Source organism: Onychostruthus taczanowskii, unplaced genomic scaffold (genome assembly GCF_017590055.1).
Source record: "Onychostruthus taczanowskii isolate IOZ18803 unplaced genomic scaffold, ASM1759005v1 scaffold28, whole genome shotgun sequence".
In the NCBI taxonomy this organism is placed as follows: domain Eukaryota; kingdom Metazoa; phylum Chordata; class Aves; order Passeriformes; family Passeridae; genus Onychostruthus; species Onychostruthus taczanowskii.
This window is the reverse complement of record NW_024500128.1, coordinates 7,952,941-7,967,667: the sequence shown is the minus strand read 5'-3', so window position 1 is coordinate 7,967,667 and position 14,727 is coordinate 7,952,941. Positions and strand designations below refer to the sequence as shown.

The 14,727-nt window shown below is 42.2% G+C and overlaps 1 protein-coding gene across 6 annotated transcripts in view; it reads left to right on the top strand.

The window, feature by feature from the left end:
* The first annotated feature begins 5,980 nt into the window (after positions 1-5,980).
* Positions 5,981-14,727, top strand: part of ELMO1 (engulfment and cell motility 1) — a 302,722-nt gene continuing 293,975 nt past the window's right edge. For 2 of the 6 annotated variants that reach the window (XM_041407809.1, XM_041407811.1), the window contains exons 1-2: positions 5,981-6,310; positions 7,388-7,458. The gene's annotated coding sequence lies outside the window, so the exon portion shown is untranslated. Of the gene's footprint in view, positions 6,311-6,347; positions 6,847-7,387; positions 7,459-14,727 lie in introns of those variants that run through there. The other 4 variants (XM_041407814.1, XM_041407813.1, XM_041407810.1 and 1 more) reach the window with 2 other exon arrangements.

The window sequence follows — 14,727 nt, the reverse complement described above, 5'->3', positions numbered from 1 at the left end:
AGTTTTGGAGCTTTTCTTGTCTAAGTTTTCTATATGTTTCATACTGGCCAGTACAAAATACTATTATCTACAAGGAGAGCAGAGGAATAAAGAAGTAGAAATCTCAGTTAAAATGCAGTGAATGTCTTCACAAAGCTAGGTTAGTTAATAATAACTGTGCTGCACTTGCAACAGAGGAGACCCCAAATGAAATTGGAGTTGAAATATATTGGTTATCTACAAACACACCAAGAAAAAAAATCTGTCTTGGAGAACTTAGAGCTTAAAATGACAAAGTTAAAAAATAAACAAATAAACAAACAAATAAACCCTCAATAACAGAACAAAAGGAAAGAAAGAAAGAGACAGGAGGAAATGAATTCTTAAAACTCATACTGTTCACCCACAATTCTGTGGTGGATTAAAGGCTTACACTTGAGTCAAAATCCAGGAGTCCCCATTCCCTGGCTGCCCAGCTCTCTCCTTTCCAGATGAGGGAATAAAAAGAAGATTGAAACAAGTAGAAAAAATATTGGTACTTAAAGGTTGTTGAAACACATAGAAGGCTTCATCATAAAATGTTACAGATATTAGGAAAGTCACTGTGTGGTAGAGAAGAAAACATGGCATGCAGCAAACAACTCTGTTATGACTTGGAAAGGTGATCAAAATTCCTCCAGTGCCTTCTCTGAGGACTTTTGATAAACAGCTGGTGTTACACAGAGTGAGGGGGCAAGACTGCCAGCAGCTGGCCAGGGCTGGGAGCCTGCCTGGTTGCTTTCTTTTGTCAAGGTGCACAACTGGATGTGATGGTCTGTTTCCCAAGATGACTGATAACCAGCTTCCCATTCCCTAGGCCAAGCATTAAGCACTTTTTTTACCCATCATTTGAGGAGGATCAAAATTTGTTACTACCTAAAGAGCTATTTCTCCTCACATCTGTGATGGATGAATTAAGCTCTGGGAATGGAGGGTGAAAGCCACACTCACTGCGTTATTACTTTTATTGAGTTTTCTTCTATGAAATTATAAAAATAACGTTTAGCTTGTACCAGTGTCACAGTAAAATGTCTGATCTGTTTTAAACTTTTCTGGTTAGGACCAGTATATGATAACCATTGGGCATTCACTGCAATAGAAAAGAAGCTCCCCTGAAGTTCAGAACTTGCTGAACTTCAACATTAAATTGTTCTTTTGTTTTTCTTAAACGTTTATAGAACTTCCTAAATTTTTCTTTTTCGCATAGAAGCAGACTGTGATTAAGTCACTTCTAGATCTTGTTGCTCATGAACATGAGTATTAAAAGCAAGTACTTCCGTATTCTTATTGTTCAGGTGCTACATACTGAACATGTTGTCCTACAAAGTGGTAATTCTGTGTCTCTTCACCCTAGTATTCCCCTAAGCTGATTATGCTGTGGAAAGTTTGACATGTCTGAAGGACAGGATGCCATCCAAAGCAGTGTGGGCAGCAGGGCCAAGGAGGGGATTCTGCCCTCTGCTCTGGTGAGACCCCACCTAGAGAGCTGCATCTAGCTCTGGGGCCCCAGCACAGGAAGGACATGGACCTGTTGGAGCAAGTCCAGAGGCCACCAAGATGGTCAGATGGATGGAGCAGCTCTCCTACAAGGAAAGGCTGAGAGAATCGGGTTTGTTCAGCCTGGAAAAGAGAAGGTTTCATGGTGACATAATTGTGACTCTTCAATACTTAAAGGGGGTTTATAAAAATGAAGGAGAAGAACTTTTTATAAAGGCATGTAATAATAGGACAAGTGGCTTCAAACTGAAAGAGAGTAGGTTTAGATTATATATGAGGAGGAAATTCTTTGCTGTGAGGGTGGTGAGTCACTGGAACAGGCTGCTCAGAGAAGCTATGGATGTCCCATCCCAGGCTGGATGAAGGTCTGAGCAACAAGGTCTGGTGGAAAGGTATCTCTGCCCATGGCAGGGTGGTTGGAACGAAATATCTTTAAAGTCCCTTCCAACCAAAAAAATTCTGTAAATCTACGATTATAACTCCTGAAGAGTTTCTCAACACCAAACTAAAATACAGAATACTAGTAAGTGGCATCAAAAACAGTTTGCAGAGGAGTGCTTTTCTTCATGGAAATACATTAGGTTAATGGCCATTCTTGACCTCTTCCTGCTTGGAAATGCTTGGATTTCACAACTAGAGTGATGATCATAAGTATTATAGTTACATAGTCTTAACTTCTAATAATTATTTTATTTTAGATATTTAAACAGAAGAGATGGAAATAAGCCTATATACAGACCCAAACTACTTTTTAGAATGAGACTTCCTAGGTTAATTAAAACAATTCTTATCTGAGATTTATTTCTTTCTTCATTAAGGTGGTCATACTGCAAAGGTCATCACTTTTTCAACATATGTTAAATACAAATGCAGATTTTGAAAGTCTGAATAGGTACACTAAAACTGAGTCATAATAACCCTTTCATCATCCTGACTGTGTGTAATTGTCCTGCACCAAATGTATGTAAGTATGTATATATGTACATATGAATATAAAATTCATACATATAAAAAGCAAACCAGTAATTATAATTTAGGGACTCAAGCATGGACATCTGCAAGAATACTGCATTTTAGAAAAACACAGAAGCTTGAAGCTTCTGATAACAGACTATTTTTATTTATGTTATTTTTATGTATTTTGGTCAGATCTTCATGACCTATTAAAAATATCTACTAGTCTATACATGCATAGTTCAGATGCTCAGTTTTTTTCATGTTCACTCTTTAATCTGTTGCAGAATAATTTACCAGAGAGGAAGGTTCATCACAGCATTATCACCAGTAGAAATAAATGGTCCAATAAGCATGGTTTTAATATTTTGTTCCCAGGGCTTAATTCACCCCTCACAGAAATGAACATATGCGTAGACAAAATATTCTCATTCAAACACAATAGATTGCATTGTTAAAATAAAGGGAAATTTATCTGTGGATTCTAAAAAGTAAAAATGCAATAATGGTTCTTTATCTTGTTTCCATATCACAGATAGCATTGTGGTATGCTTTAATGGTTATGAACAAGGTTCTGTAGGTAATTACTTATATACCATTGAAATACTGTTATGCGTAAAGCCTATAAGCACACTAAAATCCAACCACCTTTCCTATTGGGTGTAACAAAGGCAATTTTGGATAATTTTTGCATCAGGAAAGTTTTGGCCAGAAGTACTATAACAAAACTTCTTCAAAAATTTTCAGAAACTCTTTTATCTCAGGATCTAAGGTGTTCACTGTCAGAAGTGACTAATGGCTTTGATGATTTCCACAGTTTTGGGGTCAAGTCAAGGGGAGATTTTAACAGGCCGGGTTTCCACAGGTGGTTAGCACCTACTGGAAATATCTTTGTTGTCAGCTGAGCCATGCAGTAGTTCTTCCTGGAAGTTCTTTAATCTATCTATCTATCTATCTATCTATCTATCTATCTATCTATCTACCTATCCATTTACATCTATTTAAGGTTGTATCTGAAATAGGCACACAAATTAAAATGTTTCATTCCTGGTGTTTTCTGTTCCTGCACTCCCTCTTCTGGCTTTCTAGAATTATCTGGCAAACATCTTATGCCCATGTCTTATGATCCACTCTGATTTTGGCTGCAAACACATCAGCTGTAGAGTTAACGTACCCTTTCGTAGCAGGCATCAGAAAAGGGGCTGCTACTAAATAAATCAGGAAATTACCACAGCAGCCAAGTGCTCCTGTACATGTCTATCCTGAGTAGAGGTTCCCTGGACTTTTGGAGACCAAAAGTAATCCCAGTCTTGGCGCAATGGCTGCCATACTATGGATATTCGATAGGAATAGGAATAAGCAGCAGGTTTCATTGGAGTGAGCTCTCCAGTTTTCTAGCTTGTTCTCTTGAACTGTGCAGTAGAATTTTGTAATGATTTTTTTTCCCAGAAACTAGTACAATTTTTTTTCAGAAGTTTTCTTCTAAACTGTGTTACAATAGCACTGGTAAATTAACATTCTCCTGCACTGTTCAAAATCCAACTATTATGGTAAAATAGAGTTGAAATCAATTTTAATGATTTTCATTGCTGAGCATGACAGAAAATTGAAACATGGAGAATGAAATTTTGCATTTTAAATATTGTTCACTCTTAATATTTTTCCAAACATCTTTCCAAACACCATATGTAGGTATGTTTACCTCCCTTGTGACCATACTGGAAAACTGACCTGAGCTAATATTGAAAAATGAAATAAACAACACTTTCTTGTACACCTTATGTTATATTTAGTATGCACTTTTCTAAGTTGTAAACATTCTGGTTTCTACGTAAAGCAACAAAATGCATGTAACAAATGCAGGGGAAAAGTCTCAGGATTATGGAAACTGTTCAAATGCAAACTTAATCACCCTTTACTTGCTGTGGATATTATATAATCCCTCTTTCAATAAACCTTTTGCATCTGTGAGAAACTCTTGAGATGGTTTGATAAGTGTTTTCAGTGTATTTAATAAGAAATATATTACATATGGACCTTGTGTTTTCAGTGTTGGAGTTCTACCTTAATAAAGCAACATGAAAAGGTGATTAAAAATGTATATTAAACACAGGAACCAGCATATTCATTTCAGTATGCGAAGTCCAGCTTCTCCATGAATTTCAGTGCTCAAGGATGTCCTAAAACTCAATGGCTTTAGAGAAATGTTCCTTGATTAAAGGGAATTGTTGCCATGGTGAAGTTTTAGGATGTAGAATGGTGATGTTTCTTGCCCCAGGTCCCCCAGTATTCACTGCTGCCACCTGTGCCACACACCTGCCTGAAAGCTGCAGGAGGAGGGGGAACCAGGCAGGCAGTTTCTACATGCGTGAAAAGGAGCTTCCACAGTTTTGGGATCTACTCTTAAACCCTGTCACTTAGTGGAATCTCTTCTCTAGTCCTATAAAAACAGTCATCTGTGACTCAGGTGAGTCATGCCTTTTATTGCCTCACACTGGTGTATTTGCTGAGATCTAACACAAAGGGTTTGCTTAGATCTGGTGTATTGCTGTCATGGTGCATTACAGTCCAAGGAGGGAATGAAGTCCCCTTCCTCTTCTGGAAAACCCACAGCAATTCTGCTGGGTATAATATCCTAGTAAGCGGCTGTGGGACTTTCAGAGCAATGAGCCTCTTAGATATCAGCTGATGCATAACAGTGTTATTGTGGTTTGAGGACTTGGGTGTTGCAGAAGAGTGGTTTTATGGGAAATCACTGGGAATTATTTCCCTGCATAAAGATCCTCTTGTACATAATTATATGCAAGATTAGAATCAGTAATTCTGCAGATTTTGGTCTTCATGTATGATGGGATAGTTCACAATAGGTAAATTTTGTTACACCATGCAATAAAAGTTGTTGTACCACAGCCAGGCTTCGTGGCTATCAGTTCTTATTAAAGTGAAATGTACAGGACTTCGGAAAAAAGAAATAAAGAAAACAAAACACCACCCTCACTATCTGGTATTAGAAGATATAATTTGATGGTTTACAGGGTCATATACCCTGTGTAGTTCACACAGTAACTAGGCATTCAAGCATTAAAGAAAAATAAAACAGAGCTTATTGATCACTTTTCTTTCAGGAAGACGGAGAACAAAATCAGAGCTCTGATATTTGACTTTTCCAGCGAGCAAAAGCCACGAGTTGTGCACTCCACACTCACTCCCCGGCGCCGGCGGGCCGCGGGGATGCTGAAGCGCCGGGGCCTGGGCAGCAGCCGGTACCCAGCGGCGGAGCCGGGCACGGCTGGGAGCGGGGCTGCGGCCGCCCCCTCCCGGCGGGTCCCGGCCCGGAGCGGCCCGGCTGGGCTGGGCTGGGCTCCCCAGGCGGCTCGCTCGCTTCGGGGGCGAACAGACGTGCGCCGCAGCGTGCCCGCCGCAGGGCTGCTCAGCGGCGGCGGCTCTCCGGGAAGAGAAGCGGCATCAAAACACAAACAGCTATTCCAAAGGCAAGGAGATAGCCCCGGATCCCTCTTTTAGGAGCTGCAGGAGGAGGGACGCCAGCCGCACCCCCGCGCGGGGGAAGCGGAGCGGCAGCGGGCGGAGGCGGGAGCGGGTGTCGCCCCCCGCCCGCAGGTGCTGCCGATCCGCGGGACCCCTCGGCGGCGGCCGGCCCGGGGCTGCACATCGCGGCCCGGCCAGCAGGAGGAAGGAAGAGGAAGTGAGAGCGGCGGTGCCTGTGCGAGCCCCGGGATGGGATAGTGCCGGGGGCAGCCCAGCGCACCGCACCGAGGCGGCGGAGCGGAGCGCGGCTCCCGCGGCGGGGGCGGCCGGACGGGGGAAGCAGCCCACGCCGGAGGTAGGAGAGCCTCGGTCCGAGCGGAACTGGCCGTGTGGTGCGGGGGAGCGCGGAGAGGCACGCAGGGCAGCCGGGGAGGAGGAACGGGACGGGGCAGGCGGCTGGCGAGCCCCGCACCTGCCCGGGCGAGCGCCGCAGCCGGTCCCCGCGGCGGGAGGTGCGGGGCGGGGGGCGGCCGCCGTCGCTGTGAGAAAGAGGAAGCGCAGCGCTGTGCCTGTCAGTGCGGCGGGGCCTCGGACGGCGGCTGCCGGCGGGGGGGCGGCCCGGCCCGACCCGCCTCGCCTCGCACAGCGGCTCCTCCCGTCGCCCTGCCCTCTCCGCCGGCCCCCGGCCGCTGCCGCCACAGCCTCCCGGTTCTCCCCGCCGCGACTTCGCCGGCGCCTCCGCCTCCTCCTCCGCCACCACCTCCTCCCTCTCCGTCCCCTCCTCAGCTCCCTCCCGTGCCCCGGCAGCCCTGCCCGCCACCGGCTGCTCCTGGTGGCCGGAGGCCGCTGGCGAGGGGAGCGGACGGGAGCCGCGCACCTCCGGGCGCGGGGGTGAGTGGTGGCGGGGCCTCGCCCGAGCCGGCGGGACCGGCGCTCCGCTGCGCGGGGGCGGGGGGCGGCGAGCGGGGCAGGGGCCGCGGCCGGACCCGCGGGGGTTAATACGCGGGGTCAGGCCCGGGCGGAGACTGCGGCCGCAGCAAGTGTCCGCACCGCCGCGGGCGCCGCTCGGGAGGAGAAGGCTCAACTTTGAAGCAAGTGCATCCCCGCAGGCAGCCAGCCCCGAGCTCGGCGTTGGTACCCAGCCGCCGCCTCCGAGGGCACGCATCCCCCTCGACCCGGGAGCCGAGAGCTTCTTAGGGGGTGGGAGGGGGTGCGTGTGCTCCTTTTCCTGAGTTTATGCTCACACAAGTGATCAAACCGCTGATGAATTTCAGATGAAATGATTGTTCTGAAATGTGGGTGGTGATTATGCAAAGCCACAGTGTGCAGCCTTGTTGAGCAAGTGGGTACTGGGTCTAAAAAGTTACATTTGTGAAGTTTTTTTTGGCTCAAAGCCTTTGCAAAGTTTATTTTGAATATCTTTTCCTTGCAGAACTAATACAACTGCTCAGCTCTCCCCTGAGAATGGTGTAAAGTAAATATAGGAGTTCCTGAAAAATAACAGTGAGTACATTTCAAATCAGCAACGTTTTGTTGTTAACTTTATAAGAATATCTCTTAACCTGCCAAGGCTCAAAATGTGTAACAAACACAGAGGGAATGCCAATGATAATAACAGTGCAGGAAATGTACCGTGTGTTAATTGCTTTAGTATAAACATGGTTGTCTATGAGGTGCAATTTCTGCCAGGGATGTTTTGAAGTGTATTCATTAGCAAATAGGTTTTCTTTTGCTTTTATCCCTTAGCTGCCTGATTGCCCTTGGTTAAAATATTTGTCTTTTGGGAAGAGAGGGAAACTGAGTAAGAACTGTACCGAGTCCTGTATCTGTGACTGAGGATGTTGTTTCCTCCTCTTTCTCCTTGTCTGTTTCTCCTGCTTTTCCCCAAATGCACGCACACATGCATGCCATCTCATCTTCAGTTATATAATCTTGTAGACATTTATGGATCATTCATTGTTCGCATTAGTCCCATTCTTTCCATGTCATTCCTGCTTGATTGAGTGGCTTAGGCAGAATATTACAGAGGAAAGAAAATACATTGAAATTTACATAAAGTTCTTCCAGTCTGAACTGCAAGTTTGCTTTCTTTGAAGGTTTTCTTTCCGATTCCCACTTTTTTTTTTTTTCTTTTTTTAGCTGTATAAGTAGGTGGTAGGGATCTAATCTGATGACCAGTAACTAGATAAGGAGGAGGAACAGCAGTGACAGCTTGCTGGTAAAAGTCCCTCTTGTGTACTGTTAGCAAAATATCCATTAACACACGTCATAAAGCTGTTAAAAGTACGGCAGCAGCTTTTAAAACTCACTAGTGAGAGAAAAGAAAGATTAGTATGATTAAAACAGGAACATGATGTGGAATGGGTATTAGTAAAAGATACTGTCAGTGCAGTCTGTGGATCTGAGTGTGTGAATTGTCTCGTCTAGAGGCAAACCTGAATCACAATTTATTCATACCGGAGAGGTTGCACAGGGGTAGGTGACTTTCTTTTCTCTCTTTTTGTGATCTCTTTGAAACTCACTGTGCACTGCAATACACCTGCCTTCTCAGTAGTTTGCAACTTTGCACTGAGTATCATTGTCTGAGGATTTGTTCTAATGAACGACTTGCTGATGGGCGGGGGAGGGGGAGTAGAGGAAAGAAAACAGCTTTCTATACTTACCATTTTGATATTTTTCCTTATATTCTCCATGTGCCAGGAAAAACTTACTACTGGTGAAGAGTTCAGACAGATTTTGCCGAGGGGAGAGGAAAAACTCTTACCTGCTTACTTTGCAGCAGTCTTGGTAACCAAAAGTATCTGCAGTCCTGCAGTTGTCATTATATAACCTGACCATTGGTGCTCTTAAAAGCTAGCACTTCTGTATTCTTGCTGTTTGGGCGCAACATGCTGTGTTGTCATACAGAGTTATTTTTTAATGCCCTTTTACCCTGATTCTCATCAAACAAAGCTTATTATGGCATATAAAAGTGTAACTGTTGCTGAAACATTGCTGTGTGCATTTAGCTTCCTGACAGCAGTGCTGCGAGGTAGCGAATTACAGATCAAGAGTAACGTGGGGGCTCCACCCTTCCTTCCGCTCTTTGTTTTTGTCTACCTAGTAGAAGTCTCTTTGATTTTAAGGTTTGGGCTCACAGACATGCGTTCTCACAACGTCCAGCCTACAAAGTGGTGTTGGAATGTGATCTCATGTTTTCCATGTTGATACACAGGGAGCAGAGCTCCCATGTTCACATGCAAGACTTGTTGCTTTCTTCTTTTGATACTCTAGATGACTTCAGTATGTGATGGAGTGAGGGGCTAATGCCTATAGATTTAAGTGTTACTAGGAAAAGGTTTCCCCAGATCCCTGCCAGTGCACCTGCACACTCACATGCAGTGTTCTCCTATTCCAATAACAAGCTGCTGTTGTTGTTTTATTTTGATATATTGCCAGCCACAGTGTTTATAATTCTGTTATCCTCAAATAAGGATTTGCTTGGGACTTAGATGAGGCCATCAAGTACAATTTTCCTCTCAAGCTGGGATTTTGCTGTCACTTGATAGTCAGTTTCCTTGAAATAAACAATCTCTTTAAAATTTACGAGCTCTCTTTGTCATGCTGTGCTGCGAATGTGCAGCATGTCCTTGTATTAAAAGAACTCTCCACATTTGTAGAAGGTGATGGGATTTTGGGAACCCTGGGAGCTAGAAAATATCATGTCCCCTTGAATCAAACAAAAGTACAGTTTTCTCCAGGTCTTTTTCTCTGCACAGTTACTGGGTCTAGGAGACTTTCTCCTCTGCCGTGTCTCTGCTCTGTCTGGAATGTACAATTTGAGTGAGAATGGGCTAGTAAGATTTGACTCCCCATTCAGTCATCATTCTATTAAAAGAAGATTTCCAAAAAAAAAGAAAAAGTCTTTACAGTTGTGTTGTCTTTGTTGTTGTTCACTTGAATCTACAAATGTTGAACACTTGAATCTACAAATGGCTTTGTAACAGCTATCATACCACTGTTCAGCAAGGTATGTGCTGTATCTTTAAAAGATTTTCCTGCTTTGAGTGAGGTTTTTTTTTAAAAGTTTCTTGTATTCGTGGCAAGAGGAATGTGCCAAGTACACGTTGTTAAACTTGTGTCAATTTAACAGAGCAACTGTTTAAAGGATTTGGAATAATTTTTCTTCTACTCAGGTCACTCACCTTTTTTTTTCCTTTTCTTTTTTTTCCTCTCTTTTCGAATATAGTACTGTAAAAGGAAAGAGAAACTAAAAGCAATTGGCAGAAGTCAGAATGTTGGCAAGCATTTGATAGTACTGATCTATGAGGTGATAATATATATGTGACAAATAAACTTCATGAATATGGGTTTAGAGAGTAATGGAAGAAGAGTTACAAACTTGCAGAGCTGTCTTTTGCTGAGCATTTTTGCATCAAGATGTTTGCAAGAATTTGGTTCTGTGGTGTGATCTTTCATTTTTGCAAGTGTGAGACACAAAAGAGAGATTGAAGATAATGCCATAACCTTCCTGCAAGCTTCCTCTGTTTTCTGATCACTGTTAACATGGAAGAGGAATATTAATGAGAAGTCTATGCTCCAGGGGATAGCTAGCATGCTTCCTCTTCTCTCCATTTCAGATCTGACAGAGGAAAACTTCTGTTTTCTGGGCAGGCACTTAGTGGCTGGTGCCACATGTGTAGTGCCAATCAGTAAGTAAGGTACTGATTTCTCAAGCTGGTGGGCAGATGGCTTTGTAAAGCACATGCCTGCACTCAAGAGCAAGGTGAACAGGGATTCATGTGGTGCTTGTTTGCAAACCCTTGAAAGTGCATTGATTTATTTTCCCTGACGGCAGGTTTCCAGCGTGAGTATTTGATTTGTCTACAGCAGGCTTGCTGTCAATGGCTGCTAGGAGAGGAAAGTTAATTGTGAGAAGTTAGGGGACGAGGCATTTTTTTGTTCTGCAATAAATCACTGCAATGGAGACTTGTAGGTACTGCTGGTAGGGTTCTCCTATAGAAAAGTGGTTTAGTCTATGTATAAATGAACTCACTTGGGTGCATTTCTAGGGAGTAGGCTATGGAGTTCTTTAGAAAGCTGAGTATACTGCCTGGAGGTGTTATGCAAATATGATAAAGGACCTGTTCTTACCATCTTTGGGCACCTAAGTCTTCTTACTACTGTTTCTGCTGTGTTCCATTTACAGTCAAATAGCACTGCAAAACTCCACAGAAGTTAGCACCAGCAAAAGGGAGGGAGTGGGAGCAACAACTCAGTGATAGGGGAAAGAGTTCCCTTTTCAGATGTAATTAAGTTGATTTAAAATACTTGTGAAATATCATCTTCAGTAAAGAGGCTGGGGATTGGGAGGGGGTGGGAGGGGGAGGTGTGAGAGGGTGGAAAATAAGTAAACAAATTATTCCCAAATAGGTCTATTACAAAACTATATCTGTGTCCTGGTTGTGTGCATTTTCTCTTCTGCTTTCCTTCTGATTTTTATTTCTTTGAGTTGAACTCTCCTTGTAACTTCTTCCTCCACATTTGCCACTTCTACTTTGGTACCTTATTCTTTGGTATTTTATCTATCCCAACTCTCATGCTTTCAGGGTCTTTGCCCAGTCCTTAAATTCTTTATCCTGAGAATCCTTAGGTTATTATTCACATAAATAATTCTATTTTAAGATTTCCAAGAAAAGCTGTGGCCTGAATTGTGTATCACCTCCTATGTTCTTAAAATCTCTAGCTCAAAGGCTTTATTGTACATTCCTAATTTATGGTTGGCATATGAAGGGTAAATCTGTCTCTGAAATACTGTGTCATCAGGGATGGTATAATTTCTCTATCAGCTACATGGATGCACACAAAATAACCTGGCCCTTTCTCTTGTTGAGCTTGCTTCAGCTGAAAGGGAGGACAGGTCACTGCTTCTAGGAGAACTTCACATTCTGGAGACGTGATGGCATTAAACTCCCTTTCTTTAATACAGCAAAGGAAGCTTGCCTGAAGATTATCTAATTTGCCAGAGCTTTTTTGGAAATCAGAGTGTGCATGAACCTGGACAAAATTCTCCCTGTGAACCTTATTTTCCTTAATGAAAATGTATGAAGTTGACAACCCATATCAAATACGTCCAACATTTTGAAGTCATTCAAGAGGAGGGATATACAGGGTTTGACAACAGGCTCAAATAATGCTGTCAGCACTTCAACCTACCTCCTTCACCTGGCATTGTTTTGTGTGTTGTCTGAGATTAGATGTCTGGTGCTATTCTATTCAGAGGTGGCTTACTTCTAGATTATTGCCAGCCTCATGGTAAAAATAGGAAGAGTCAGGTCTCCTGATGTAGTCTGTTGGAAACTTCCATAAAATTCAATATGCAGCTGTCCTTTCCTGTGACCATGCACATGCTGTTAGTACTTGGTGCATTTGTTTGTGGACTTGAAACCCATCTGTAATCCTTCTAATGGTGACTTGATCTTTTAGATTTAACTAACTATTCATATACTCTCAGTACATGCATGTGTTCTGCTGCTTGAATCTGTAGCTGAAGTGAAACTATTGCTTGCCCATCTTTCATTCTCTTCAGCCAACATACATTTATCACCTAGTACAGCAGAAATTTGAGGGATATGTGGGATTTGGCAAAGATACCTCATGTGAGCAGTTCAGTCTTTCTGATTGGCTAGACTGGTAATTTGCAGTATTCTTCATTGAATCTTGTTGATAGGAACATAGCAGGGGTTACTCTTCAAATTGCTGCTTCATATTTTAGGACGTGCAGTAATCTGAGACTGGGTGATGAGGAATTTTTAACTATTCATATAATATCCTCTGGCCAAACAATAAATTTGATTTGCACATTTTTTCTCTATTAATGAGAAGTGAAAAATGTCTATGACACAGGTTGATATAATACAATTTTTTCTCTTGTTGCCAGTGAATGTACTCGTTACATACCAGTGCAGTCTTTTCCATTGCTTTGCTTTCTGGTACAATTGCCACATTAATTTTCATAGCAGCAATTGTGGCTTCAGCTGGAAATTGAAACCTAATAAACGTTGGCTCAGCACATGGACTTTTGGACAAACTTTTTCAGTAGCACTGAGCCAAACTGAGTGGAAAAAAAAATTCCTAAACGCAAGTACTTGTCCTTGGATTCTGGAAAAGATATCTGGTATACCCTTTGGTGCTAGGCTGTTAAAACGTTGGAGTATTGGTTTTGCCTTTTTTTTTTTCCCTCCCAAGTTTTCTTTTTTTTTTTCTCTCCTCCCTTCAAGCACCAGCAGACTCATCTGTTGAAGCTCTACCCCCTGTGGTTCAAGTACATTCCTCCTATCAACCTTTTCACCCCACCTCCCACTGTCCCTCTTCACACATGTGCTGAAATCTCTTCTGCTCATCAAACTCGCAAAATTCAGGCCTAGATGTGGGGTCTGATTCTGAGCTCGACTTTATGTAGGTCTAAAATCTTTTCTATAGATATGCATAACTTCTCTTGTTGTGCTTAATCATCTTTTCAAAAAAAAAAAAAAAAAAAAAAAAAAAAAAAAAAAAAAAAAAAAAAAAAAAAAAAAAAAAAACCAGGCAGACAATCTGAACAAGCTAGAAGTTCCATTGGAGACAAAAAGACACACTTAGTGTGGTGGTTGTAACTACTCAGGAAAAGGGAGAAATTGGGAGAAAAAGGAGCCAGTCAACCAAAAAAGCTACAAAATAAAATGAGAAGGTCTTTTTCATTTTGGACCACTTAATAAAATTTTTACCATATTTATGGCAAATAAAGATTTGACAGCTCGTGCCCATTACAGAAAAGGAGGGAAAGGGCATTAAAAAAAATAATTCACACCCTGAGAAAAAAAAAAAAAAGGGTGGGGTTTTTTTTTTGTTTGTTTTTTTTTTCTTTTTGTTTGTTTTTTTCTTTAATTGTAACTAATGTTAGAAGTAGGTCAGTTTATGTGATCTCTTTTGAAAGGACTGATTTTCATATTTTGGAGCTAAAATTGAAACTTTTCTAAAAGCACAAATGTAGAAAGCAATTTTGAAAGAGAAAAATAGTCTCACTGCCTTGTGTTACTCTGAGCCTTTCTCTCTCCTGGCTTTTTTCTCTGACATATTTGGACAAACTGTGGAAACATGGGCATCTGTTCTGCCCTCTGTGTGAAATGGTGATTTCAGTCTGTGTTTCTTGGATTAGCCTTAAGTTGTAACCATGTGCAGCATCTTTCATAAACTTTTTAATATCCAATAGTCTGGGCTTTTATTTCTTGACCTGCTAAAAATAGCCCACTTCTTCCTTCAGCTACCTTAGGAATTTAGCTTGTTGGAAGAGTGTCTAGGTGTGTGTTGGGGTAACGAGTTGGTTATGTCATGCTGTGTTGGGATGATTTTCTGGAAGGTAGAAGTGGCAACGACTTCATCCCCTGCAGCTGTAAGTGACTCAGAAGACACATTATGATAAAGGAGAAATGTCTGCTGTGAGAGAAGGGAAAAAAATAATTGGCATAATTTTAAATCCAAGTTGGAATTCGAGTTCTATTTTGATACAAATGCATAAATAAAATGGTATTGGGCTGTTTACACTGGGATTTTACATTGGGCTCCCAGATCATAGGCCAGATAATCTGTTTTGATCCAGATGTTTGTGGATCAAAACATCCACAATTCAGTGGTATGTGGATTGAAATTAAACCAGTAGGTTTTAAGATTTTTTTTTTCTATATGCTCCAAATTGCTTAAATTTTGTAAAATTATTGAGTTCACTTTAGAGATGGAAAGACTTTTAGCTTTGAA